Below are 27,631 nucleotides of genomic sequence, written 5' to 3'. Positions count from 1 at the left end.
TTTTGGAGGGGTTTTCATTTGACTAATATTCCTAGTGTTACTGATTATACTAAATAATAGCGAATTCACCAATTTATTCAATGAAACAATGCAGCTGTTGTGTTGGATAAAGAACGATTTAGAGGTTAGGAGGCTTGGGTTCTATTTTAGATTGTTTCACTAACTGGCTTTTATGTAACTGGCTAGGATATTTATTTCTTAGTTCTCAGTTAAAGCCTTTCAATTCTAAAATCTAGTGATTGTATTTTAGTGTCCATTAGGTACAAGTCAAGTTAATTGTTCTGTACATTTCTAGTTACATTTAGGGAATAAAAATATATGCTTATGTGTTAATACCAGGCAGAGTCTTGCAAATGAGTAAAAATATATTTCTGCTTTATTATTGTTTCACCAAAAGACATACAGAAGGTAACATCAGTAAGATATCTTTCTCTATCTCCTAGGTGTGCTCAGGTGGCTAATTACACTGAGATGGCCTGTTACTGTTTTACAGCTATCCAGAAGTCATAGTATGTTTGACACAATCAATGGGTGTGCACTTCTATTCACATAGGATGTGCAAATCATTTTTTATGGAGAAGCAAGATACCTGGAAATAAATTGAGTACATTAGATCAACTTGGGTGCCTAAGTGTGCCACCACCCATCCAGTGTATCCAAACAGAAAAAAAAAGGAGAGCATCTAATGACCACTGAACAGAGCAACAACAGTAATTTAAAATGTTGCTGACTTTTAAAATGTATCTAGCAACTCCATTAGACACCACATCGGCCTCTAAGGGGATGTTAATTGACACAAACTGCATATGAAACTTTCTTCTCTGTAAAAGAACTTTCTGAATACATCCAAAGGGAAGGCATTTTCTCCATCAAATAAAACAGCCTGATTGAGTCCAAAAAAAAAAAAAAAAAAAAGGGAAGGAAAGCTTTCAGAAGCAGCCAAAAATTTCTAGAACAGTTCCTTCAAGTCACACGGAAATGGGGACGGGAGAGCAGTGGAAGAGAGAGGAACCTTAACACAATATGGTGGTGGCCAGAAGCCAAGAAAACACATTTTGCCACCCCTTGTTCATGATTGCTCCCCTAAACACACCAGATGGGGAGGCTTCATCAATGTCAAGCCTGCTGTTATCATCAAAGAATTTCCTTATCAGTGGTTTTGGAACTGATATCTCAGCCCCCTCTGAGTAGCAGGCAGGCAGATTTATCCAGTTCAAGTCCCACTTGCCTCAGACATTAGAAAGGAGTGCTCCAATCAGGACCAGGTGGGGAGGCAAGCAGGGGCATGAGTGGGGATGGGAGATGTCTGTTCATCTGAGATCCTGTCTCTTTTGTGAACATTTTATGGAGAACTATCCGTAGAAGTAGTAGTAGTAGATTTAGCTTGAGCGGTGGGGATACATGACAGAAAGGGATGTGTTTACGTTTGGGCATTCTAAAAAGGATATTCAGAATTATATTCTACTTAAGAGTAGAATTGTGTAGCTAAATATATTTGCATGTGTAGATAAATAAGTTTTGTAAAAGAAAAATAATATTCTGCCTTTGTGCCACAAATAGATTAATTCAAGTGTGTTCATGCATTCATTAAATGCGTATATATGTGTCAGCTCTGCTTTAGTTGCTGAGGACATGACAATGAAAAGGCAGAAGAGGTCTCTGTACTCATGGTGCAAGAGTGTTGAAGTACAAGGTACTTTGGATGGACAGCAGGGAAGGCTTAGTTGTTCAAGAGGCTTCCTAGGGAATTGAATTTCATTCTGGTTCCTGAAGGGCTTAGCCTTACAACATTGGATTGTGCTGCTGGAAAGCATTCTAGACAGCAAATTGAAGTGTCTTTAAGTGACAAAGGATGTTATGGTTTGTGAAATGGAAAAAAGACCATTATATTTAAAATGTAGAAGGAGAAGGACAGAAACTCTGTGTGAGGCCGTATGCAGAGGTAGGGGCCAGATTAAATAATGCTTTGGGGTTAAGTTGAAGGATTTGAGATGTTGTTCCAGGAGTAACGTTAAGTAGCTGAAAGGTTTTAAATGAGAGAGAGAAAATTTGCATCTTTAAAAGAAGCTCTTTTGCTTGTACTATGAAAGGATGGATTGATCAGAGCAAGAATGTATAGTGAGAGGCCAGTAAGGAAACAATTACAACAGTCTACACTGGAGATCATAGTGGTTTGGACTAGATAGTGATAGTATGATTGGAAAGAAGTGACAGATTGTGGAGATACTTAGATGATGAAATTGAACCACCAGAATTTGCCGTCAAGACATTTGTAATCTAATGGGACAGGCAGATGTGTGAACAATTAATTATGAAATAGTGTGATATAATTAATTATGAAACAGTGAGAGTAATACATCAATATAATCATCTATAATAATCAACATGTGTGGGTTGTCAATTTTTGGGAAATCTTCTAATGTTTCTTGTCTTTGAACTGAAGAAAGTTTAAAACACAGTGGAAACCTGAAGATTTAGGGTTTGATCTTTGTTGAAGAAGGAATAAGAGGATTTGCATTTATTGAGCTCCTATTGTGTTACAGGCCCTGTACTTAGTGTTCTGAAAACATAATCTTGTTTAAGTTTCATATTCTTTCAAGGTAGGGCTTTCCATTTGCACTTGACAAATGATAAAACAGATGTAGGGATTAAGTCAACCATCTATGTTACAGCTACTTGGTGGCCAAACTGGGATTAAAACCCAGATCTGATTTAAAGTATGGATGATTTTCCCCTACACTTCTTTGTCTCAAGTTCACATATGGAAGATTAAAAGAGCAACAAAACTCAAGTGAGGTATTCAACAAGGTTTTCCAAAGTATGGCACAGCTTCCCTCAGCTTTAAGTAAGCTAATTTTCAATGATAGAATGACTGATTAAGGTTTTTAATTTATTAAAGGCTTCATGGGGTGGCTCATACCTGTAATCTCAGTATTTTTGGGAGGTTAAGGCAGGAGGATTGCTTGAGCCCACAAGTTTGAACCAGTCTGGGCAGCATAGCAAGACGCTGTCTCTCCAAAAAAAAAAAAAAAAAATCGTGTATTGATTTTAAATATGTTAGAAAAAATGTAACTAATATATCAAATTCATGATAATGAAAGTATTGTTTATGATGAATTTGATGTATTTAAGGTAAATTATTTGAGTAAATTAAAAATAAAAAAGTAATACTAGTAGCATGCTGATAGGACAAAGATTGAGGGTAGTAGGTCATACAGAGGACTACTCATTAGGGTTAATCCACTAATATTTGCTTGTGTTGTTATTTACTTTCAAAATGCTGTGAAGAACCTGTTACATATGTATATTTTTTTAATTGTCTCCTAAAGGCATGGCCCTTAAGGGGAGAGAAAAAATTTCTCTATCACTCTTTGAGGCAGAACCACTAAGCCACATTACGGATGGGGAACTTGGTCTTCAATAGAGTTCCTGCTGATGCTACAAACCCTTCAATGATTTTAACATCACTCTTGCCCTTTACAAGGGTCTGTCATCAGTCACCAAACTCAGATGTTCACTGCATTTGGAAAGGAGGGACCATGATTCCTTTGGCTGGTCACAAAGGACCAGACTTTGTGGCTGCAGTCCCATGAGGAGGAGGACACCACGACTTCCCTTACACTAGGCAATTGTCTCAGCCACTTATCTGGACCACTGACTTTTGTCAGACGCCTTGGGCCTTAGGTGATCATTAGAGTTCACTTCCAAAGTGTGTTTGGAGAACAATTTAGGATATAGTTTATAATGTCAACAGGTGCTGACAGCTGCTTGTCCTGGAGTTATGCACTTAATTTTTTTCCTAAAACACTTTGATTTTTACATATTTTCCTATATTGGGAAGCTTCAGTATATTACTTAGTTTCTGTGTTGATTGAGTCCAGTGGTATTTTTGAGTCTGTAGAACACAGAGCCCTATGATACACTCTTTAAGACAATCTGAAATTTTTCTATTTGCATGAGACATCCTGTAATACACGTGGCTTATACAACAGCTGAAGGAGAACACCAGGAATTAACCAATAATTGGAATAAAGTGGTGAAAAATCAAGTCAAATACCACCAAAGAAATATGAAACCAACTCCTCCTATTGTGCTGTTATTAGCAAATAATAATTTAGCTCTTTGGGAAAACACCCTTAGACTTTCTGGTGATTTCAGAAACCCATTTGGTAAATTGCCACTGTCATATACTAATTTGTACCAGGGTTAGCTAAAAAAGTGAGTTGAATATATGTGTGAATTTCAGGACTTACTCAGAAAATATAAGTACCCCCCAAACCAGATTGGTTTTCTGTTATTTTAACAATCAGTCTTCATATTGCTCTTCTAGTCAAAGGTCTATTTATTCAGTGTGGTCTATCTTGAGAGTAGTTTTTAGAAACAGAGAAGTAAAATATGACCAAAGACAAACAGAATGTTAACTGCAAGAATAATTTAGGTCATAATAGCAGAAAGAATTTATTGCTAAGTCAAATATTAGGTAATATCCTGAAAGACATTTATCTCAAGTGCCCAATGGTCACCTGATTTTAACAGTCACATAAATCCCAGTCAATCCAGATGAAGTTGTTAGATTATTCATTTCTTAGTACCTGTTCTCATTACCCTTTTCTCTCTAGTGGCTGTAAATCCTTGAAACAAGATTCATTGACCTATTCCTTCATACATTAATTCTTTCAACAACATTTACTGAATGCTTATTTTTATTTATAATTTTTATATGTTTTCAGTGCAGTAAAACTTAAAGTATAGAAATTGTAAATATATAGCTGAGTGAATTCTCATAAAATAAATATAACAGGCCACACCACCCAGCTCCGGACACAGAGAATTTTCAGCATCCCGGAACACCTTTTGTGCATACCTGTAATCACTCTCCTTTTCTGAAGGTAACCACTATCCCAGCTTGTTACCTGTTTTAGACATTATATACATGGATTCATTCTAGATGTATTTTTCTGTGTCTGGATTCTCAGTGTTATCTTTGGACACTTACACAAGTTGTATGAAACAGTATATCATGGATTTTTATTGCTTTATTCCATTTTCTGAATAAACCATAATGTATTCAACTATTCTACAATGCGTATCTCAATTTTTTGATATTAAGAATAACGTTATTTGAACATTTTTGTACAATATGTTTGGTGCATGTATGTATGAATATCTCTTGGGTTTATACCTACAAGGAGTATTGTAAAATAGATATATCTTAAGCAGATAGCTTATTGAATTTTTTTTTTTTTTTTTTTGAGATGGAGTCGTTGCTCTGTCGCCCAGGCTGGAGTGCATTGGTGCGATCTCAGCTCAAAGCGAGCTCCACCTCCCAGGTTCACGCCATTCTCCTGCCTCAGCCTCCCCAGAAGCTGGGACTACAGGCGTCCGCCACCATGCCGGGCTAATTTTTTTGTATTTTTAGTAGAGACGGGGTTTCACCATGTTAACCAGGATGGTCTCAATCTCCTGACTTCATGATCTGCCCACCTCCGCCTCCTGGGATTACAGGCGTGAGCCACCGCGCCCACCCAGCTTATTGAATTTTTATCTATGCATACACTTTGCAATTACCACCAAGATTAAGATCACTCTCAGAAAATTCCCCCATCATCTTTCCATATGCTAAAAAAATTTTCTGCATATTTTCAAGTTGTTTACCAAAATGATCCTTGATATACTTATAATTTCTTAAACATATTATACGTAGTTATTTTAAAGTCCTTGCCTGATAATTCTATTTTATTCACTTTCTATGAGTTTAAACTTGTCTGCTAATTTTTCTATCATTTATTATATTGTCATACGTCTGATTATTTTGCTTGTTTATGGAAATGCATACAGAAAATTTGAGGCTATCTTCCTCCAGAGATGATTTACTTTTGCTTCAGGTAGCCCTGTTATTGATATATCATTGTAATTCAATCAGAATGAGATTATTTGTAACTGAGCTTTAGATCTTAACAGAGTTATTTATTTTCAATTTGCCCTACTCCTGGGATGTAATTTGACCTCTTGCCAACCCAAACCTGGGGAGATTTGCCTGGCCTCTATGTCTTTGGGAGGCTTTGAATTCAAGTGTCTGTCCCGCAGCCTCAATAAGTGGTGACAACTGATAGATTCCAAGGCACTCAGTCACTCTGGTAAATCACTCCTCCAGAGGTAAATGCTTTATTAAGTGCAGTGTTTACCCCTCTGCGCATCCCTATTCTTCTGGATCCTAGACTCTGAAAACTCTTATCTCCTTGGTATTCTACTACATTATAACATTAAAAAAACTTTCATGTATGCTTTTTCTAGTTCTTGGAGGGAGATTTGGTCTAAAGCAAATCAGCCTGCTTTTGCTAAAGCTCATCTCTTTGAGTGCTTTTAAAATACTTATTCTTTTCTTTCTATGCAAGCTCTGCAGAAGGTGTTGAGGACACAGAGTTTAACAAGAAGTGACCTCTCCCCTCAAGCAACAATCAGTGTTCTAAGAGAGACAGAAATATAGAAAACAAAACCAACTCCACATCTTTATACTACTGTGTGATTAGTGTTATAATAAATGTAAATATTGGAGACAGCAGTGGCATGAAGAAGCAATAATCAACTCGTGTCAGGAAGGGCTTTGCAGACTTAGGAAGTTCTTGAGTTGGGAATTAAAAAATAAAGATGTTTTCTTGTCAGGCAGTATGGAATAAAAGAAAGACACTGGGAAGAGTGAGTGAGTGCTTTGTAAGTCAACCGGAAAGTTATTCTTGCCTTGAGATTTAGAATGAGTAGGAATTTTTCTGTGCATCAGGAAAGGAATGTGAGTTGAGCATTTCAGGCAGAGGGAAAAATACATACACAGTCTAGGATGATATCCTGGTCTCTTTTTTTTCCTCCCAGGTAAATATTTTCTAATTGTGGGCATATTTAGAGGGTGTTGCCACAGAACTCTCTTATCTGCTTCAGGAGGTGTTTCCCAAAGTTTTATTTTCTCTCTGGTCACCTATAAGCTTTAGGTTTCTAGAAACTAAAGCCAAAAAGAAATCTAAAGCCAATTTCTTCCACACCAAGTTATTTGTCATCTTCTCCAAAGGCTATATTGATAAACACAACTTGTTTGGCTTCTAAAACGATTCAGTTAAACAACAACAACAAACAACGATCCCAAACAAAACAAAGCAGAAAATATAAAACTTAGTCAGATTTAGTAATAGAAGCAGAGAACACAGAGCACGCAAGGACAGGCCTTTGGCCATCTGTTTCACATAAGCTGATTTCTAAATTACGCCGTATGATTGGACTGGCTCTATACAAACATCTGGTTCAACCTTTACAATAGTCAAATTTTCTCTTTCGGCTTGACTTATTTTTACTGAACTTGGCCTTCAGAATGGGCTCATCAGTTTGACTTGCAGACATAGCCTGTGTATATTATTTTTTTCAAACAATGTGGCATAATTCAGGAGCTAGTTTATGAGAAACAGACTGATAACCCAGGGCACATTGGGACAGTACTTTTTTCTGCTTACATCTAAGGATTTTTACTTCAGCTGTTCTGGAATCTTGCTTGAGACAATAGAGGGAGGATTTCCAAGAAGTTGTTATGTCTTGCTATTATTGTAGGAGTCAGGATTGAATTAAGCAGATTAGTCAAGGAAAATACACAGACGGTGATTCCAGGCAAAACGATTTGTTATTGTAGCAGTCTATTCGTATCAGGAATCTTGCATAAACTAAGATAGAAATCTGGTTCTTGTGTGCTCTTTCCTTTACTGGCTCGATTCTGCTTTTTGGAGTCATTTTCCAAAGAACTGTTCTTAAGCATATCAACTAATGTCTAAGGGCTCTTAAGCCATAAACTTTGGTTATATCTTCACTGTGCTCTTTTCTACAGCTGGTCTTATGTGACATTCATGCAAGTCATGGTTAATTATTACACAAGCCAAAATCGTGTTCCCTTCATTTGCTTGAATCTGTAACTGTGGACTTCTGGAGATTTTCTTTGGCAGCGGTGTCATGGCCTCTGGGAGAAGATAGGAGGGTGAAGTTAGGTTTCAGGGTAGGATAAAAATGGAGGAGTTGACAGCTTGGATTAGATGGCTGTTTTTCTGTCTTTGCAAGCTTATTCTCCCATATGATTGTTATCTTTTGAGGCATTGCTTTCCAAGTCTAAATAATATGTTTTCTTTTCATTTTTAGTACGATAACTCAGGGAATTACTCTACTCCTACATAATTATTAAGGAAATGATACCGAAACCTTTTGCATGGTTGAAAATTTTCTGGCTTTTCTATGAATAAGTCCAAAAATAGTTTGTCACGACTTGTCAACAACAACAAAAACTCACAAATAATATTATAGCATACGTCAACATATAGGGATGGAACTATGTCTTATTTATCATTTTATACCCAGCATCTGGCTTGTGGTTAAGGTGGAGTAAGTGAAGACACAACCAATGTTTATTGAGGGCCAACTCTGTCCCATGTGCTTTAGGTAAAGTGTCTTATTTGTTACTGATAATTACCCTTGTGAAGAAGGTGTTGCCAACAGTTTAAAGCTGAAAATACAGTCTGGCATGTGACATACAAACTATGAAACTTGGTTTTTAGAATTAATTGAAAAGAGTGTTCATGACCTGAATGTTTTAATTGCTGAAGATCAAGTCATTAAGCATTTTGTTTAGGTAGAACTTTAGTATCTGACTCGATAAATTGAGGTTGTCCCCAGCAAAACCAGTTTTGAGGGAGAATATCATGTTACTCCAATGAGGTCCGTATTAACTAAGTTTGTACAGTTATTTTTATATCTTAGAGGCATGTCTTTCCTGGGATTTGGCAAATTTTGAAGGCTAAAAGTAAAATAGGAAACCTGACTTTCCAATAATATTGATTATCTCAGGAAAGCAAAAAGGGAAAAATCCCTTGATTTTTTTTTACCTCAATATTGAATATTGACTTTAACAAAACAGTTGAAAATTTATGTGTGTATGACTGAGTTTTATCAAGTTCATTTGACATTTTAGTTACTTTAGATCTTGAAGTTGTTTTGGGGTAAATAAGCATATGTTCTACAATATCACAAGGCAATAGTTAATGTATTTTCTCTCTTTCTATTTATTATTTATTTACTCTATCATAACATTTGCTTATATTTTACTGTTGAGAAGTTGGGAGTTTATTTAAGATGGGTGCTATGCTTTCATCTCAACTTTGGGTTCCTGTAATTTTTGTGGCAGAATCTGTCACCATTCATCAATGTGATTGACTTTCTTGTCTTTTAGTGTCTATTCCTAGGCATATAGGCGAAGGGTACTCTTTTGATTTTACTCCCTCAAATGCTCTATAAGGGAACAGTCAACTGGCCTGTCTAAAGGCCAGGAAGGGGAAAAGGAATGATCAGTATTTTTTAGCTATCAATTTGTGCCAGAAATAGGATTGTTCAATTTAGCATATGAATTTAACCAAGTTAAATTTGAACTTTTGATAGATAAATATTATATGGGACAAACACGTTAAAAAATGTTCATTGTTTATCCAGCAATCCTAGTCAGGCACTATCCTAGACACTTTAAAATTTTACCAATTTCAATCCTAATATCACCTCTATGGGGGAAAATACTTATCATTCTTTTACAGACAAAGAAACTGAGTCTCAGAAAAAATATGTGAAGGTTTCTGCCAATAACCTTGCAGCTGGGATCTGGAAGCCCAGTCTGTCTGATCCCAATGCCCACTCTTTCATTCCCCATAATGACTGGCTCCAAAGGTGTTTCCATTCACCTCAGAAGGATGAGCAAAATTCTAAAATAAATATCAAAAAAACAGCAATTAGACTTCAGCTCCCCTGAATAAAACCAATTGCACTTTATTCTTTCAACTGTTAATATATCTTACCACTTGGAATTCCTGGAGAAAAAACTGGTGCATTGCAAATTCCAGATATAATAATTAATCACAACTCTTACTCCAAATTTCTTTCAGATCCTGATCCTTAAAGTCTTTGTCATATATCAGGACAAAAGTAATCTCTGTAAAGAACTCTTGATCCAATATTCTCCTGTGTGTAAATGTTTTGGTGGAGGATCTACACTCTTTATTTTAAGGGGAAAATGATAAAAACATCAAATGGAAGACAACCCTCATCAGAAAAGAGAAAACCAACCTAGTATCCATTCTTAGCTTCATTCATCTTTAATTCTCCTGTTTAAATGTAAGAGGTGCTCTCAATGTTGTAGGATCAGGAAGCAACTAAAAAATTGGTTGTTCAAAATTAAGGTGCTTAGTAAACATATGATACCCTGTTTTTCTCCACTGTGCTACACATGTGGGAGATTACTTTAAGTAGTATTAAGGTCTTAGTTTGAGACAAAGTATGAGCCAGATAATCTTTGATCATTTCAGCAAATACGAGAAGCTAATTTAATCCCTATATGCAGGATGACTATTAAGAAAACTCCACTTCAACAACACGTTGGCCTCTGGCTTGACCTAGGATATTAAGCTTTTTTTCTTTCTGTCCATTTATTCCAAAATAATGGCAATTTCTCACTGAAAACATTATGCTTTGACATCTGTTTTCAACGTGCTTCTGTTTGTTCCAATGTCTCGTATATATTCTGCAGATCTGTAGTCTGGCCTGGGGTGACACCATTTACCCATTTTAAGTTCTTGCCATACAATTAAATTCTAGCGTCTCTTTCTTTAAGTCTTGTGAGCTTTATCCAAATATTTCCCCATAGTTCATTTGCCTCATATGAATCTGTCTTCTTTGTCTTTGAAGTAATTAAATTTATTTTAAAATTTGTGAGGGATGGGATAAAAGTCCTGAACATGCTCTTAAAAGGAATAGCCACTCGTCCATATCTCTTAAATCACTTTTTCCTACTGAATAAAGATTGTTTTTACTGGAGAAGCATGTGACACTTTAATTTTTGTTCTCTTTCTTGTTTTATTTATAGACATCTTTTAAAATATGTTCACTTTGGGGAGGTATTTTTAATCATTTATTTCTGCCAATGTTTGTTAAGCATCTTTCCAAGACCTAGTTTATTATGTTAAAAAAATACCTTATAATTGAAATTAATTTTACACTTCCAGAAAAGTTAAAGATAATACAATAAATTCCTGAACATTCTTTACTTAGATTCATCAACTACTCTCTCTTATCTATATATTATCTATTGATAAAATATATAAATACGTTGGTGTGTATGTCTGTCACCTATCTATATGTGTGTATCTACCTATAGTATATATGTGTGTGTGTCTGTATCTGTTATCATCATCGTATATCTTAGATTTTTGCTTATAATAGAAAATAGTTTTTGAAAGAAATTGCTATACTTATTTTCTCAGAATTCTGTTTGTTTTTGCTGTCTGCACTCTTTCGTAGGTCTGTTATTATTACTGTTTTTTACTCTACTTAAATGGGCTTGAGAAAATAGTTTTCTAGACTTAGTGTACGCCAGTAAACATAGTGTGTAGTTTTGCTTTGTTCTGCTTTGTGTTGGTCACATCTGCACAATGGATTGTGTTGTACAGCTTTATCTAACTTCCACCAACTGAAGCTCTCTACATTTTTAGCTGAGCTGTTTAATTCCGTCATTAGGACTTCTGACATGGATGCAAAAAGGACTTATAAAACTATAAATCTTTGCTTGCTGTGTTACCACAACTCTTCCTGTTCTGCTCCCATCAGAGCACTTTACCTGGGGAGATGACATATCCCAGAATAAAATACGTCACTGTGGATCCCCTGATTTTCTTCTTCAATTGCTTTTCTGAGCATTGATGTTTCCAAATCAATAATGAAAGGCATTGCTTATGAAGGAACTCCGTGCTGGCTGCCACAAAAGTAATGGTTATGTATTTTAGGGACAAAGTCTAACGTACTGGTGGGTACCCTCGTGTGAAGGTGATGAAGAGTATTTGTCTCTTCTCTCAGATCCATTGGCTTTCTCTGCTTTTGGTGGCATAGCATGGATGCTCCATTTATTGCCCTCTCAATTTAGTTTTTCTATCTTTGAAACCCAAAATTCTGTGTAGATAATTGACCCTCAGTTTACTTGACAACATGCAAAAGGAAAGAGAGCAGCTATTTCTGGGTTTGAACTATTTATGGTTCAGAACATTTTACATACTTTTAATTATTGACCATGTAATACGTATTATTCTAATAGTCATATTCAAGACATAATTCATTTTTTCTGAATCTAATCTAAAACTCATTTAGAACATGTAAGGGTACATGACAGTAGACATTTAATAAATGATAGATAGTATTCATTCATTCTGTCGTTCATTTTGAAGGATTTGAGAGCTTAGAGCTTAAGAATATCAACTTTGGACTTTAAATATAAGGTCAGATTCAAATTATGGGTCTAATTTTGTTGCTTTTGTGACTATTGACAGGATTTTAAATTTTCTAAGACCCTACTGGCAATCTCTAAGTTAGGAGTATCATCTATTTCAAAAGCAGTTCAGAGGATTAAAATGATATTAAAAATATAAATTTTATGGCAATGTATGTGGTCCATAGTAAGTGCTTCATATCTAAAGTTATTGTTTTTATATTATATAATTTTTATTCCTAGAAAAAACCACTTTGTGTTTATGCAGCAGAGTTAGATGGCCGTGTTTACTAATAACTATCTCAGTTATCAGGTAAAGTCTCTATAACATGCAAATTGAGCCTATGAAGAGACACTGTTATAGGGGATGACCCTCATATTTTACAGTAAGTTACTTTTGCAGTTCAGTGTATTGATCCATATAATGTGTTATATATTCTAAACCTTGGTTACAAGTACTAGTAACATAGAATGCTGGCTGTAGTTATTCTGGTTCATTCTATTCTGATGACCACCCAGCCTTGATTGTCCCAGACTCTAGGGTTAATTCCAATATTTTATAGCAACAATTTTAACAACTTTATTAACCTCCACAGTTGGAGTCAACATAAAGGTACCCTGTATATCTACTGCAGTTTCAACTTGGGTTCCAGTTTCACTCTGCTCCAGGTCATGTAACTGGATTGTTACCTTTCAAACCCTGCCTCTGTGCTCCCCTTGGTAATGCCAGGTGAACTTCCAAAAGGAAGTCAGTGCTTATGGTGTATGTGTTGGCACTTGTTTCATCTGCTCTTACATTCTTTAGCATCGGTGCCTCTATTTCTACGTGCCTGCTGTGTTGGCAACTGTTTGGCTCTGTATGAGATTTCCTGATGCTCACTGCATTGCATAGTCTCCTGAACAAATCTTTCTGGCAGAGTCGAATACCTCTCGACATCTGCAGCTGAGGATATCTCCCTACCTCCTGCAGCTTTCCATTGGGCCAGGTCAGTCTAAGATACTGACTTTTCTCAGACTGCCTCATGCTGTGACACTAACTGGGCCATACTTAGCCAACTTCCAAGCTATGACTAATTCATTTTTAGCATCGAGACAATGGAAAATTGTTCTAAGGCTATTGTAAATTATATTGGAGAGAATGTACTTATTCCTATTCAATTGGTTTATTTGAGAGAAGTGCAAGATTTATTTTACTTGAATAGTGTTCCAAAAGAAATTATATTTTTTTTCAAGGGAAATAAGAATATCAGTTTTGTTTTTGTTTTTTTTTTTGTTCATGTTCACAGTGGAAAGCCAGATTAAGTTCTATAATACAAATAAATAAAAAATGTGTTTAGTGGCTTGTCATCTTGAACAGTGACCTAGCAAATGTAAAATTAAAGTTTAATGCATTTTTGAAATATGAGTAAAGGATAACCATACAAAAAGTTACATTATGAGCCTAGAAAGCATTAACCATTTTTATAAGAATATTAATAATTTAACATTAAGTACAGGTAAAATGAAAAATCATTGCAAATGCTTTGAAGCAAGCATCTTGAAAAACAAGTTACCCATTTGCAAGTAAATAGTCAAATAGGGTCTTGTGGTTTTATTTTGAAATATCCGTGTTTAAAGGCAGGTAGCTTGTACAGGTTATTTGAAAAGATGAAAGAATTTGGTAAAAGTAAATACCTTTATGTTTGTGGCAATAAATAACATTTGTTTTAAAAGCCTGAAGGTCTGCATTTTCCTTTTTCTCCCTCCAATCTTTATCCTAATGAGAAAGGAATGTGGCTGTTGCATGTGTTTATTTTCCTAGGCAGAACATGTAGCAAACCAGAAGGACACTCAAGTACTTCACAAATAAATATGATGTTCATCCCTGTTACTTGAAATAAATCCATGTCATTTGTCTATGATCACTCAGATTTCTGTTCTTGCTGGGGCTCGTCAGGGGGATCAGCATATTGTGCAGGTTTTTTGCAGACCTTGACTAAGTAAGAGCTTTTGGATAGCCACTACATAGACCCAGTAATCACATTGTAAGAGGAATTCTAAATCATAGACTTTCAGAATGAAATAAATATTGTTCCCAAAATTTGCAACTGCTTAATCAAGTCCTGTTTTCTATGATACCAAATGGAATCTTGTATTTCAAAGGTAAGCTCTTGAAAAAATTCTAAACTTACTATATTGTTTCCTTTAATCAGAATAGAAACATGTATTAACTAGATTTTTCAATTTTAGCTTTTAAAGAGAATGAATCATTTTTTATAGGTACGAAGTTATTGATATGTCCTCCTTTTAAAAAGTTGTATCATATTTTCAGGGATGTTTTGAGCCTTGATGATATTTTTCTCATACCAAACAGTAGCTATTAGTAGCAACCATTTCCAGCCAGGTTGGAGTAACTGGTATCATTCAGACTTGTCTTCCTGTCATAAACAACTAGAAAGTTGAGTAAAATATATGAGCCAGCTGTTGTCAGATGCTGGCTGATAGGTAGTTCCGTTAGAGGAGGTTGAGGTGTGGTGGAATATTAAGGAGGTGGAAGTTATACAGAGAAAATGTTTCAGAATACCAAGCTGCTCAACTTTAGGCTGAAACTCCACAAAGTGTGCAAAAAAACAACTACTAGAAAGGTATAAGTTAAAACATTCCTAAGACTTACATAAGGGCAAGAAGGTGTTTGAGTTCTAACTAGCCAGAGTAGAGAATCCACTGAACACTTGGGCTATTCAGTAGAGATGACAAAGGGTCACATCTTAGTCTTAGGGCTAAACTATACCTAGATTAGGGGTTACTCTTTATCCTAACAGATCTTTAAAATAAGCCAAAACAAATCATGAAAACAAGCTTTAAAAACTAACCAAATAAAGTACAACATTCTTTAAAAGAAGGAAACAAAGTTGGAACACTTAACACAATGTTCACAATTTTCAGCCTCCAAGAAAAATTCATGTACATGCAAAGAAACAAGAAAAGGAAAGGTGCCCACTAACCAGGATAAATATCAGCCAGTAGAAACAGACCTGGAAACGACAGATTATGAAATTAACATTAAAACAGCTATGATAATTAAGTATAAATATTTAAAGTAAAATGTAAACAAAACAAGCAGAGAAAGTAAAATGTGAGAATCACCCACATGGAATTTCTGGGGATGAAAAATGAAATGTTTTAAATAAAAAATTCATGGAATGGTCTTATGAGGTGATTAGACACTGCAAGTAAAACATCAATGAATTTAAATACATTGTAATAGGAAATACACAAATTGTAGCACAGAACAGATAAGACATACTGACAATACCAGGTTCCGGCAAGGATAGGGAGCACATGGAACTCTCATACATTGCTGAAAGGATCAAAGAATGGTACAATCACTCTAAAAAATTGACATTTTCCTTTTTTTTTTGAGATGTAGTCTTGCTCTGTTGCCCAGGCTGGAGTACAGTGGCGCGATCTTGGCTCACTGCAACCTCTGCCTCCTGGGTTCAAGCGATTCTCTTACGTCAGCCTCCTGAGTAGCTGGGATTACAGGCGCCTGCCACCACGCCTGGCTAATTTTTGTATTCTTAGTTAGAGATGGGGTTTCAATATGTTGGCCAGTCTGGTCTCGAACTCCTTACCTTAGATGATCCACACACCTCGGCCTCCCAAAGTGCTGGGATTACAGGGGTAAGCCACTGAGCCCAGCCTACATTTTTCTTATAAGGTTAAACATACACATGCCATGTGACCCATCAGTCCCACTTCTGGATATCTGTCCTATGCATATGAAAAACTATGCTCACACAAAACAATTCTACATGCATGTGTTCATAGCATCCATCTTTACAATTGCCCAGAACTAAAAAAATATTTAAATGCCCCTCAACTAGTGATTGGATAAACAAACTGCTGCACATCCATACAATAAACTATTCCTGAACAATGTAAAGAAACTATTGATGCATCCAACAAGGCATTATTTTATGTGGAAGAAGTTCACATTATGATAAACTCAAAAGATTATGTGCACTAATATTCAGTTTATATGACTTTCTCAAAATGATATTAATATAGTGATGGGGAGTAGAACTGTGGTTTTCAGGAAATAGGGTTCTCCAAAGAAACAGGACCAATAGGATGAACATATATATGGAAAGAGATTTACAATAAGGAATTAAAAGTAGCCCATGATTATGGAAGCTTAAAAGTCCCAAGATCTTCAGGATTTGGCAAGCTAGAGACCCAGGAGAGCCAATGATGTAGTTCCAGTTTGACTCCCAAGTCCTGAGGAGAGCCAGTGATACAGTTCTGATTTGAAGGCAGGCTGATGTGAGATTCAGGAAGAGCCAATATTTCAGTTAAGTTTTGAAGCCAGAAAAAAATATGATGATCCAGTTCAAAGTTGGTCAGGCAGGAGGAACTTCTGTCTTAGGAGAAGATAAGCCTTTTCATTCTGTTCAGGCCTGCTACTGATTGGATAAGACCCACCCACACCAGGAGAGCAACGTGCTTTAGGCAGTCTGCTGGTTCAAATATGAATCTCATCCAGAAATAGGCTCACAGACACACCTAGAGTGATATTTGACCAAATGTCTAAGTACCCAGTGAAGTCAAGTTGACACAAGTTGACACTGTCACAGGGTATATATGCAAATTGGTAGCAAAAGGAATTTTTATTTGGAACTTCTCTGTATTCCAATTAAGGTGGTAGTTACACAACTATACATGTGTTAAAATCCATACATCTACACACTTAAATGAAGTCAATTCTATACAGTAATTCTAAAAGTAAAAACATGACTACTTAATATATACTATGATTTTTATAGTATATGTGAAATAAAATGTATCACAGTAAGAGCATAGAGTCTGGAAGTGGGAAAATTAAGTGTGCTGTTGTAGAGTTTTACATCATACATGAGATGACATAGTATTTGAAGGTGTACGGTAATGAGTTACGAATGCTACTGTAAATTCCAGAGTAACCAGCAAAAAAGAATAAAGAGATGTATACTAATATGCCAAAAAATTGATTCAAGTACTCAATTAAAACAAATGAATGTAAACAGTTGGGGCAGGGGAAAGAAACAAAAAACAGATGGAACAAATTTTTAAATAGCAATATACTGGACCTAAATACAACCATTATCAATAATTACATTGAAGGTAAATGAACTAAATCCTCCAGTTAAAAGGCAGAATAAATTGTCAGACTGGATTAAAAAAACGAAAACAAAACACAACTCTGCTTTCTATAAGAAATGCACTTTAAACATAATCATGCCAATAGTTTAAAAGCAAGAGGATGGGAAATTATATAATCTCCACCTACTGATCATGACAAAGTTGGTCTGGTACATAAATTATACCACAGGACAAAAATATTACCAAGGATAAAGTTTAATGTATAAAAATGATAAAAAGGACCATTAATCAAGAAAACATACTAATCCTAAGCAGATATGCACCTATAACAGAACTACTAAATGTGTGAAACAAGTGCTGAGAGAACTGAAAGGAAAAATAAATGAAACCACAGTTGTATATGGAGATTTCAACATGCCAGCTCAGTAATTGTAGTTCTGAGTCAACAAAAAACTCAATAAGAGGATAGAAAACTTAAAACAACACTACCAAAGTGGCCTAATTGATATTTACAGAACAGTACAAAAATAGAAAGTACATTCTTTTCAGGTGACATGGAACATTAAGAAAAACTAGACTCTGTTCAGAGAAATAAAACAAAATTCAATACATTTACAAGAACTTATATAGAATATGAAATTTGTCCACAAGAAAATTAAATTAGAAATAAAAACCAGGAAGCTATCTTAGATATTAAAAGAAAGTCATGGGTTGAAGAGGAAATCACAAGACAAGTTAAAAAGTATTTTGAACTGAATGGAATTAAGTCACAACAAAACAAAATAATTGCAATAATGTTAAATCAGTGTTTTGAAGGAAATTTATGGCATGAGTATACACATTGCCAAATCTTATTGAACTGTGCACTTAAATGGATTTTATTTTATGTAATATCTTCTTTAAGAAATGTAGCTATTGTATAATTCTACCAACTTGTGGGCTTGATAATATTTTCCTGAACATTGCTTTTTGAAGGACTGTTTATATGATTTTTAATATTATGCATTAGGGAATAATAGCGTTAGTTGAGTGCCTACTATAGACACTGTGCCAGTTGTCAAGGATGCCAATATAATTACGATGGATGTCTGTTGTCTTACTGCTTAACATATTACCTTGCAGGGCTAGAGCTGTGGTTGGACTTACATGTCACGTAGCACCAAAACCATGTATTGCTCAAGAGCAATGTCATTAAGAAATGTGCAGAAAGTGATAGGCAAGCACTGGATAGCACAACAATCAAAAAGGTATGCAAATATATGTTCACCTGGGCCTTTTCCAATTTATATTCATTCTAAGTTTCTCTGGGAATCCTGAGAATAAGCACATAACCTTCGTTTGGTTATCTCATGCAGAAAACTTGAATCCTACTCAGTGATTTTGAAATGACCTTTGTCTTCAAGCCAATTTTGAACTCACAGATCCTCTGCCACAATAAGTCAGTTTTAAGTCTGGGCTCGTGTGCCATAGCTGTGATGATCAACTCTGATAGCATTTCTCCAAGGATAACCAAGAATGACAGAGCCAATATTAGCAAAATAGAAATTTTGGAATAAGAGGAATAAGCTAGATTATTATAACATTTCTTTCTACTCTAAATCAATTAAAAAGCAAGAACCAGATATTTAAGTTTATTCTTGGTCAACATTGGAGACTAGTTAGAAATAGCTTGACCTGTATTTCTCAGTGCTGCTATTGATCAACCTAAGTTTTTATTCTTAATTAAATAACTAGTATTATATTTAAATACTTATCTATAGCCACAGGTTTTTTTTTTTTTCCTGCAGTGGGAGATTTCTAAATATGTTAATTAAATTTTATCAGATATACAGTTTTTAGTTAATAAAATGAAGATAAATTAAGACGAGAGTTGGAGATGAAATATGTAAATTTAGTGAGCTGATTGTTTTTATATCAATCAAAAATATCACAGACATGTTAACATCTAAATAAGAGAGATGAAAAGCATTTATTTTAAAATTAACATTGATGTTTTCACAGAAACATTTGAGAGCTTATCTGTGATTAAAATGTTCTTCAGTAGCAACTTGGTTTTGTAGGAAAAAAGTGGGGAGAGATGAAAGAAAATGAGTTCAAAAGAAATTATGCAAATCATCCTTATACCTATTTAAGACATTTCTAGGTTTAGGAAATTTGAAAAGGAAAAAATATAGAGAATGTGTTGAATGAAACTTGTAGATACCACGCCCATCTTGGTCTGTTTTTCTTCACTTTCTATAATGCATGCTCAATTTTAGAAAGTCTGTAAAAACAAACCAGTATTAAAGAAAAAAGAAAACAAATGTTAACCACACTAACATATCAGCATGATTATATTTTTGTATTTCAATACACGAATATGTATTATTAGTATTACAAATGTACTGTGACAAGAATATGTATATTATATCATGTGAGTAAACTCTATTCCCTTGTTTTTAATAACATAGATTGTTGTAATATGTTTCTAAGATAAAACTGTAACTAACATCTTTGTACATAATTCTGTGTATTTCAACCTGTTTCTTTAGAAGCACCTCCTAGTTGTAGTTATTTGGTAAAAAAGGAGTCAGTTTTTTAAAGGCTGCTGAATTTACTTCCATTTCTTTTCAGAAATATTTTAACAATTTGTAATCTCATCAGTAATGTATAAACATCTCCTTATTAACAGGCATTAATATTTTTCATATCTTAACTTGAAACTTATGTTATTTTTACCTAGTTTGATTAACTGTGAAGATAACATTTTTTGTGTGTGTTACGTCATTTGTAGTTCTTACTTTATAAATGACTTCAGTGCTGTTGAAAAAACATAAAAATAAAACCACATATTTAATTTTAAAATTTCCAGTTGTCACATTAAAAAGAATATAAAGAAATGCAGGAAATTAGTTTTAGTGATGTAGTCTATGTAACACAATACTAATTTCAACATGTAATCAATATAAAAATTAGAAATTTAAATTTTTATATTAAATCTTTGAAATATATTGCACATTTGACAGTAGCAACATTATCTCAATTAGGACTAGTCACATTCGAAGTGCTGAACAATCCCATATGGCTAGTGGACACCTTCTTGGACAGCATCCCTAAAAAGGTGACCTTCTATTCGTCTTAGGGTTCCCATCTGAGGTGTACTTCTGAAACAACAAAATGGATTTAGAAATGTCAAGAGGAACAGGAAAATAGAGTCAATTTTGCTGGATGTGAGTGCAGGATTTCCTTACCTGATTTGTGCCTCCATTTTCCAAATACAAGTAAGAGTAGATTCCTCTGTCAGTAGGAGAGGAACAGAAAGTGGAGAGCTACTGGACACAGGAAGCTGGAATCAATGCCACTGGAAGTCAAGCTTGAGCTCAGCCATGGTGTGCTAAGACCCCTCCAAACAAAGAGCGAGCTCTTCAGCATCATTAGTATACAGAGCAATTCAACTATCCCAAGTCTTATTCTTAGTCAATTCAATAACTATTATATTTAAATACTTATCTACAGCCACAGGCTTTTTTTCCCCTGCAGTGGGAGATTTCTAAATATGCTAATGAATATAAATATAATCTTGCACTCTCAAATTATTGTAAACTGGGAAATGAGAAAGAATGTTACCATTATCTCCTTAACATAACCCATTCTCTAACAAAACTATTTGGAATTATATGTAGAAATAACATTGAATTGTTTTGAATCACATCTATGATTAAGGATTCTGAATTTTTCCCATCTACTTTGTAATATTTCACTAAAACTTACTGTGATCTTTATATTTTAAAAAATAAAGTCATTTTTGTTGAATGCAAACATGCATGTGCAATACATTTGAAGTCTTTTGCTGTTTCTGTGTATATATATATATACACACACACAATAAAATCTTTGTATACATTAATATATTTACGTATTGGTTTATGTATAAAATACAGATATATATTTCTGTCTTTATGTAAATATGTATATGTGTGTGAATACATATACACACACAACATCCTTAGCCAGTCATGTAACAGTTATGACGCTTATAATTTAAATATTAAAATAAGTTACTGAAATTAAGCATTGTGTAATTTACCTACATAAGAGATAATACATTTTCTCAGCGTGGACTAAATTTTTTCTTTGAGAAAATTGTTGCTCCCTGCAAGAGCTTGAGAGACTTGCTGACTGAATTGAAGAGACATCCCTGAAGACAACAACTTGAGCAGTTCAAGGTGGCTTAAGATATTCGATGTGCTGGCAGAGACATAGGCAAAAAAAAAGAGACAGCCTGTGGGAGGCTGAGGTGGGAGGATTACGAGGTCAGGAGTTCGAGACCAGCCTGACCAACATGGTGAAACCCTGTCTCTACTAAAAATACAAAATTAGCTTGGTGTGGTGGCATGCGCCTGTAATCCCAGCTACTCAGGAGGCTGAGGCAAGAGAATTGCTTGAATCCTGGAGGCAGAAGTTGCAGTGAGCTGAGATGACGCCATTGCACTCCAGCCTGGGTGACAGAGCGAGACTCCATCTGAAAATAAATAAATAAATAGAGAGCCTGGACATAGCTGCTGCCTGAACGAACCTTCAGATTTTTTTAAAAGATGTCTGTCCTTCCCTCTGCCCCTGCTTGGGTAATTATAATTTCAACATGTGATCAGTATAAAAATTATTAATGAGAAATTTAATAATGACCATCAGAAACAGTTCATTGAGTGTAGGACATGGCACTTATCACTTTTCCTTGCTCTGGATATGAGAGATCCCTGCAGTCTCAGGGATGTCCCTTTAGAGGCTCTGCCTGGGCTGGAGCTCTCCCATGTATTGATTTTCCTCTCAGGCACAAAGTCTAATCCTATACCCCAGTTTCTTTCCTTGGCTCTAGTGTCCCCCTGAACTTGAGTCTCCCCCTGTGCATAAAGACAGCTCCATTCCCTTTTGGGCTTGGGCTCTTCAATTCACAGAGGCTGATATCGACAACTTGGTTTCCAGAATGGGGCTTCCTTTCCTTTGCCTTTTTTCATGGTATGAAGGCACTGAAAAAGCTCCTTCATCCAATTTCCAGGTGACTTTCTTGAGTAACCTGTCATTTCTGAGGTAGAACTGGAAAATCTTGCTCATAAGGTACCTGCTAATCCCCTGGCTTGGGCCACGTGGTTCTTTAGTCAGGGGAAATTTGCAACCCTACATTACCACCTCCTCCATGCTTTCCTGCTTTGGGTCCTCTAGGGTCTCTTTTTACTTAAACTGGGGCTAAATTCTTGTCTTCACTTTTTCCTGAGGGCTGGAGTTGAGGGGTCTGGAGCTCCAGCTGCCCCAGGCTGCTTATATGGACTCTGTATAGACTTCCAGCACCAGGGAAGCTGGCATGTCTTCCTAGGCATGCCCTGGGATGGCACCGTTAAGTCCTTGGAAGTTAAATTGTCTGAGGCAAGGGGCTATTCAATGGGACAAAGCTGAGGCTGGTTCTGAGTCTGAATCTTCAATCTGACTCATCAGAAAGCTGCTCTTTATGGTATGAATATGCTATTTCTTTTCTCTGGTGGAGGGCGTTCTTTGGTTACTACATAGCTATGCAGATCCAAATTGGCTTGTGGGAATTTTCAGTTTACTGGATCCCAGTGTATCTCCTGATGGTGATTGAGGAGTGAGAATTTCTTAGTTGGTTTATTTCACTGGACTCTGCTCCTTGAAGAAATTCCTAAATTCATATGCAGCATTCTTTTTTGTCCATGTATTGGCAGTTCCATGGCTGGCATCACTTGTGGCTATACTCCCACTTTTATCCCTTGGAAAATTTTCTGCCATTGCTTGACTTGTCATCTCTGGACTTCATCTATTGACCATCAGTACAGTTCCCCTTACCAGGAATTTCCTTAATGCCAGGTACAAAGGACTCAAAGTTGGTTTTATATCCTTCCTACATTGAGTGGCCTCTTGGAGTTCAAGATCGATGTGAAATGATGACTGTCTCGCGACCATCTGGACCAGATTACCTATAAGTGAGAGATCAGAAAGAGAACTATCCAGGATAAGGACAAAATTTGGTAGTGGTGGTGGAGAAATCATCTAGTCTTCTTGACTTGCCTAAGTGAGACAAGGGTGCTCAGCTTCTTGGAATCAGTCACAGAACATGGGTAACTTAGGAAGAAAAGGCAAGCTGGGAAAGGCGCCAGAAGGAGCCATTCTCAGCTTAAAGATACAAATAGGTTACATAATCTTGGGAGATAGGATCCATGCCTTCCTCATTTGACCTTATAATATGGACTTACAGCGCTTGTCAATTACTCAGATTAAGGAAGGAAGCTTCTAAGAGATATTCAGGAGATACTCTCAACCCATCAAAGGTGTCAAATTCTTGTATTCAAGCGGGTCTAGGGCATTCCAGAGAGCGATGATGCATAAATGGCAGCAATCTGTGAACAACATATACACGGACAAACCCTATCCTGATTGATCTGTCCCAATGTACTTTCTAAGAGTAATTTTCATTTTTTTTTCTAGTTGCTTCTGGTCTTGGTATTTCCTTGAGCCCTTTGATAAGAAATTCCTCCAGCTTCACTTTATCTCTTTCTCAGCACAGACCACAGACCCTTCATTGGCTGGATTGATGAAGACATCTTTTGGTCCCCTGTGCAGGCTATGTTCAGACACTTCCCTAGAACATTGCCCAACTGAACCTTTGCTGGGCCTTTTAAATGGAAGTTTGTTAGATGTCTCCACATAACCTTCCTTAGATCCTTGCAGCATTGGCCTTTCAAGACGGAGGGCCGTGGGAGTCTATGTGTGTCCTTTAGCTGAGCTCATTGCTAAGGGGAGTATGGCCATGGGAGGCCATGTTGTACTAGAGAATGTTGGAAGCTGGAAGACAAAATGTTCCTTGAGATCTTTGGAACACGGGGAACCTCACAAGCTTCCTAGCTGCTTTTACAAGGGCCATTCCAGTTGGTGAATTATAGTCAAGATTAGAAATTATTATTCTATGTTCTAGAGGATAATCTACAGGCTGAAATTTAGGTTAGAGAAGAAGATAGTAGGAAGTATTTAAAGTGAATTGAAGTTGAGGCTGGAACTAAATCTGGGTTTAAGGTGGGACCTGGGAACAGGTAGAGCAAATACAGTGAATACAGCACCTCATGGAAATGGTAAATTAAAATGAACTTTGGAAGACCCTGAGGGTTGAAGAGACCATTAGGTTTCAGTGGTCACCTTTAGAGGCATCTGCTTCTGCATTAGTACCGAAGGACAAGAAAATTATGAGAGTTTGAGACCTAATTCTCACTCCCTCTCTCTAGGTAAGTATAGATGTCTATTTTTCATATGACTTTCTACAATGAGTAAAGGGGTCTGTGTATTGTTTTCCTGTACTTTTTCCATTTTAAAAGTAACTAATTTTTTTGTTGTTGTTGTTGTTGCTTTGTTTTTGCAAAACTCGGCTGGGAGTGGTGGCTCATGCCTGTAATCCAGCTCTTTGGGAGGCTGAGGTGGGCAGATCACTTGAACTCAGAAGTTCTAGACCACCCTGGCCAACATGGTGAAACCATGTTGCCACCAAAAATACATTAGTCAGGCATGGTGGTGTGAGCATGTGGTCTGAACTAGTTGGGAGACTGAGGTGGAAGAATTGCTCGAGCCCAGGAGGTGGAGGTTGCAGTGAGCCGAGATGATGGCCATTGCACTCTAGCCTGTGTGACAGAGTGAGATGCCATCTCAAAAAAAAAAAATCCCTCAAAGAAAGATATCTTTACAAGATCTTTAATTGTTTTTGTTTTTTCCTGCTAGTAGGCCTCTGTTATTGAAGAGCACAGAATCTTGGAACTGCAGGTGTATATATGTTACATCAGATAGAATTCTGCCTGCAGAGGACAGACCTGGAGCTCTAGCATCTCACCAGATGCTTTCACAGGCTCAGCTCTGCTATAGTATTAAGCCTTAACACAGTGGAAAGGTTTGACCTATGGACACCTGAAATGGGAAAATGCCTAGTGAGTAAGCATTGAGAGACTCTGTTATTATCTAGGCATCTTGAACTCTCGTAATAATCCAATCCATGGCTCCTAATTCACTGTATTTAGGATTTGACCCTGGGGCTCTTTACCACATTGAGTACATGATCTGCCAGTTTTGAATAGGAACTCTGATCCTGACTTGAATCTCTGCCATGCTCAAACTATTTCCCTAGAAAGGTGATGTTCTATTCTTTGCTGAGAGTTTATTTATTAGATGTCTTTTGGTGTCACAGTAATTAAGAAATATGGGAAAAGGAACAATAGTAACAACAGAAAGTCAGTCTCTGATGAATGTGAGTCTAGGATGTCCCTTCCTGATTCATGACTTGATTTTTCTAAATTAACATTGGTTCTTCTGTGGGCAGGATAGTAACATAAGCAGTTTCATCTCAAAGAAAAAAAAAAGCAGAAAATGGATCATTGCCGTTAGCAGTCAAGCTTGAGCTCAGCCATGGGTGCTCCTGATTAAAAGAGAGAGCCTGAATGCTATGCAGTCTTAAGAAATGAAATTCTGATACGTACTACCATTTGGATAAGCCTTGAAAACATTATGCTTAGTGAAATGGGCCAGACACCAAAGGGCAAATATTGTATGATTTTACTTATATAGGGTATGTAAAATGGGCAAATTGATAGAAATAAAGGAGATGTTATCAGGAGATGAATGGAGGGGAAGCATGGAGAATTATTCTTTAATGGGTACAGAGTTTCAGTATGAGATGATGAAAAATTCTGGAATAAATAGAGGTAATAAGTGCACAACAATGTGAATGTACCTAAGGGCACTGAATCATACACTTAAAGTGGTAAATTCTGTTTTGTATATTTAAATAATTTACATAAAATATAACAGAATTTCTATTACATATTTTTATTGTGTATTATGTATTTCTGTGAGATCTACATAACAGAAATTCCTCTAAAAAATAATTAATGGTGTTTTTCCTAAATGGTTTTTATATATCTGTTTTATCTCTCTGTATCAGCCAGTCTTGTAACAGAATTATGGTGCTTAGAAAAAAAAAATAGCCCTTCATCATCTGAAGCACTTCATACACTCTAGTCGCAAGTTCTAGATCCTCATGGCTGAGCTATGGAATATTCACAAAGCGTTCTTACTTAAAATCGGGGGAGTAGACAGAAGAAGAAGGTGAACCTACCTCCTTCTATCATCCAGTCCAGCAAATCCGACTACTCTTCTTGGGTCATCTAGGTCCTTCCACTCTTCTGTGGGCCTTCCTATTTTCCATCTCCCTCCTTTCATCATATCATATATTTACCTTTGTACAAGTTTATTTATTCTACCTATATCCCAAATATTAGCTTGGTTCCCCTCCACCACTTGTAGACATCAACTTGACATTTAACAGTTCCAAAGTTCTCGAAAGTCTTAATTTCCATGGAATTTTTTATCATTCTAATAGACTGACACTCCTTTATCTCCTTAGTTCTCAGCTCCAGCTTTCCAACATAGTATGTTTTTGTCTGGAATCAACCCAGGGGTCAATTTCAGTCCCCCTTTTAATTTCCACCAAAAGAGTCCACATTGATGGGAAAGAATTAATGGGAAATGCAACATTTACTAAAGCTCGGTAAGACTGAAAAAGAGACGGGGCATAGAAAATACCACAGGAAACAACTTCAAAGCCTGCTCTTCGTACTTCTTATCTGGCAAAGTCCTTTTGGGATGATCTGACCGTGAGGGCTCTTAAATGTCAATCTTTCACCTATGCAGGGCCTCCCCTCATTCTTTCACCGCTTTCTTGAAAGTCCTCTCCGTAATGACTCTTCCATCTAACATATTTCTCCATCAAAGAATCTCCATTGATTGAATAGAGATACTCAACTCTCCCAAATATATATATATATATATATATATATATATATATATATATATATGTTTTTTTTTTTTTAGATGGAGTTTTGCTCTTGTTGCCCAGGCTGAAGTATAGAGGTGTGATCTTGGCTCACTGCAACCTTCACCTCCTGGGCTCAAGCAATTCTCCTGCCTCACCCTCCCGAGTGGCTGGGATAACAGGCACGGCCACTGTGCCTGGCTAATTTTGTATTTTTAGTAGAGACCGGGTTTCACCATGTTCATCAGGCTGGTCTCGAACTCCCGACCTCAGGTGATCCGCCCACCTTGGCCTCCCAAAGTGCTAGATCACAGGCATGAGCCACCATGCCTGGCCAACTCTCCCATATCTTTACT

This window comes from Pongo pygmaeus, chromosome 5 (genome assembly GCF_028885625.2).
Source record: "Pongo pygmaeus isolate AG05252 chromosome 5, NHGRI_mPonPyg2-v2.0_pri, whole genome shotgun sequence".
Classification (NCBI taxonomy): domain Eukaryota; kingdom Metazoa; phylum Chordata; class Mammalia; order Primates; family Hominidae; genus Pongo; species Pongo pygmaeus.
Note: the sequence above shows the minus strand (reverse complement) of the source record.